At 48.4% G+C, this 3,577-nt stretch overlaps 1 non-coding gene across 1 annotated transcript; it reads right to left on the reverse strand.

Moving 5' to 3' along the window:
- Positions 1–955: 955 nt before the first annotated feature.
- On the reverse strand, positions 956–1,074 carry LOC138360306 (5S ribosomal RNA). Its single transcript, XR_011226275.1, has one exon. It is a non-coding gene; the product is annotated as a 5S ribosomal RNA (ribosomal RNA).
- Positions 1,075–3,577: the final 2,503 nt, after the last annotated feature.

Genomic DNA, 3,577 nt, shown 5'->3' on the forward strand with positions numbered 1-3,577 from the left:
ACCCAGCTGGCGACCGTTGCCGGGACGCAGAGAAGATTACCCAGCTGGTGACCGTTGCCGGGACGCAGAGAAGATTACCCAGCTGGCGACCGTTGCCGGGACGCAGAGAAGATTACCCAGCTGGCGACCGTTGCCGGGACGCAGAGAAGATTACCCAGCTGGTGACCGTTGCCGGGACGCAGAGAAGATTACCCAGCTGGCGACCGTTGCCGGGACGCAGAGAAGATTACCCAGCTGGCGACCGTTGCCGGGACGCAGAGAAGATTACCCAGCTGGCGACCGTTGCCGGGACACAGAGAAGATTACCCAGCTGGTGACCGTTGCCGGGACACAGAGAAGATTACCCAGCTGGCGACCGTTGCCGGGACGCAGAGAAGATTACCCAGCTGGCGACCGTTGCCGGGACGCAGAGAAGATTACCCAGCTGGCGACCGTTGCCGGGACACAGAGAAGATTACCCAGCTGGCGACCGTTGCCGGGACGCAGAGAAGATTACCCAGCTGGCGACCGTTGCCGGGACGCAGAGAAGATTACCCAGCTGGCGACCGTTGCCGGGACACAGAGAAGATTACCCAGCTGGCGACCGTTGCCGGGACGCAGAGAAGATTACCCAGCTGGCGACCGAAATAAATGTTGAGAACTGAGGTAACGACCGGAGGTCCCGCAAAACTTTGCACGTGTAGCTGGGCAAGCCCGGTGGGGGTTATCTTGAGATGATTTCGGGGCTTTAGTGTCCCCGCGGCCCGGTCCTCGACCAGGCCTCCACCCCCAGGAAGCAGCCTGTGACAGCTGACTAACACCCAGGTACCTATTTTACTGTTAGGTAACAGGGGCATAGGGTGAAAGAAACTCTGCCCATTGTTTCTCGCCGGCGCCTGGGATCGAACCCAGGACCACAGGATCATAGGTCCAGTGTGCTGTCCGCGCGGCCGACCGGCTCTCCCCTTAACATTATTGCCAACAGCATTTGGTGTTCCCAGGCAGTCACTCATCCAAGTACTAACCAAACCCAACGTTGCTTAACTTCGCTGATCGGACGAGAAGCGGTGTTCTCAACGAGGTATGGCCGTTGGCGCTCTCTCTCTCTGGGGTGTTGCACATTGCAGGATCGAGCTCAAGCAGTTTTTTTTTCTACCACAGATGTGGCCACACGTCTACAATGCTAACCAGCATTGTGTCTTTCACATAGTGTCATTAATGTACATTTACAAAGGTGAAATGTAATTCTGATCAGGTTCCATATATACTTTATACCCATACATATACATATATATACACACACACATATACATACATATATACACACACATGCATTCACATACATTTGTCTAATTTACTCTGACAGGGTGACATAGCTGATAAAGAAACTAGTGTGCAATTAAGCACATAACCACTGAAGGTGCTTTTACAAGCTCAGGTTATATAGTTACATCATATATATACATTGTATAATTGGTATATTACATGGTCAATCTTGGATACAAGTCCAATATATCAAGTGTTCCAGTACTCATATAGTAATTACAGAGTTCAGCATACCTTAGCCCAGGAGGGCGAAAGTCAGTCAGTATGGGACATTCTTCAATATAATGTTCAAGAGAGTGCATGTTTTCTCTTTCACAAAGTTGACACATTGTGTACTCGACATTTTGTTTTTGAGAAAGCTGCCAGATACGTCTATATCCCAGGCGTATTCTGGGATACGGGATTCTGGCCACTATAACATCACATTGCCGGGTTCTTGTTCCATTAGTCCCATATGTGAATGTCTCCTCACGATATCTGTCATAATATTTAATGCTACAACTTTCAGGTCTTTGTGAATTTGTTAGGTCGGTGAGATCTTCACTAGATATTTGTTTAAGTATTCTCTTTGTCACTGCTAATGAAACACCCATATCAATTTCTACCACAGGTTTTCTGCAGGCTGTCTTTGCAAGCATATCAACAGTGTCATGCCTTGAGATGCCAACATGTGATGGTATCCATAGGAATTTAACCTCAAATCTGTTTTCTTTAGCAGCTAAAACATTCATTTGAATATCACTGACTATTTTCTGGGTGTCACTACTATGTGCGTTCAATGCCAGGAGTGCACTCTGCGAGTCACAGTATATCAGTCCACTGCCTTTGTCTTTTAAAAATTCAGTGGCAAGGTATATGCCTGAAAGTTCGGTTTGAGTTGTACTTGCCCAGTCATTGACGCGCTTCATTGCTGTATGTACGAGAGAAGATTGTTCAAATATGTTACATGCACATCCGGTAAATCGTCCACCTTTTTCTACAGAGCCTTCGGTATAGCACTGATACACATCGTTACCCATACTCTGAGTACTTTCAGTGATGCTTTTCAGTGTTAACTGTTTTAATAATGTAGTGTGCACACTATCTTTCTTGGGCGCATTTACAAAATCAACTGATAGATCCCAGTTATCCCATGGAGTAATTGGCTCATTAATCATTAGCTGAGTTGGGTACATATTTAATATTTTGATGGAGTTGGCTACCTTGTAGAACCAATATACATAATCAGATTTCGTTCTTCTTCTATAGACCTCAGGTGAGTGCAGCATATTAGAAAGTTTAGCTTGAAACTTCATGTGTTGTCTAGAACTACTCAATGCCTTCACGCCGAAAACTGTGCTAATAGACAAAATTCTCCCACTTATGGTAGGTAATTTTAACTCTGCTCTCATATTAACTATTCTCGTGGACTTTGGAGCCCCAAGGATGAGACGCATAGCTTCATTTTGCAAGGTTTCAAGAGATTTCAGCTCTTTGTCAGTATCAAGCAGTGTGTGCTGGGCTTTCTCCTCTCTCCCCTCAGCAGCAGCAACATGTGCCTCACTGATGGTCTGCAACACACCTGCAGCAGCCACATGTGCCTCACTGATTGTCTGCAACACACCTGCAGCAGCCACATGTGCCTCAATGATTGTCTGCAACACACCTGCAGCAGCCACATGTGCCTCACTGATGGTCTGCAACACACCTGCAGCAGCCACATGTGCCTCACTGATTGTCTGCAACACACCTGCAGCAGCCACATGTGCCTCACTGATTGTCTGCAACACACCTGCAGCAGCCACATGTGCCTCAATGATTGTCTGCAACACACCTGCAGCAGCCACATGTGCCTCACTGATGGTCTGCAACACACCTGCAGCAGCCACATGTGCCTCACTGATGGTCTGCAACACACCTGCAGCAGCCACATGTGCCTCACTGATTGTCTGCAACACACCTGCAGCAGTCACATGTGCCTCACTGATGGTCAGCAACACACCTGCAGCAGCCACATGTGCCTCACTGATTGTCTGCAACACACCTGCAGCAGCCACATGTGCCTCACTGATTGTCTGCAACACACCTGCAGCAGCCACATGTGCCTCACTGATGGTCTGCAACACACCTGCAGCAGCCACATGTGCCTCACTGATGGTCTGCAACACACCTGCAGCAGCCACATGTGCCTCACTGATGGTCTGCAACACACCTGCAGCAGCCACATGTGCCTCACTGATTGTCTGCAACACACCTGCAGCAGTCACATGTGCCTCGCTGATGGTCTGCAACA

Source organism: Procambarus clarkii, unplaced genomic scaffold (assembly GCF_040958095.1).
Source record: "Procambarus clarkii isolate CNS0578487 unplaced genomic scaffold, FALCON_Pclarkii_2.0 HiC_scaffold_106, whole genome shotgun sequence".
Taxonomy (NCBI): Eukaryota; Metazoa; Arthropoda; class Malacostraca; order Decapoda; family Cambaridae; genus Procambarus; species Procambarus clarkii.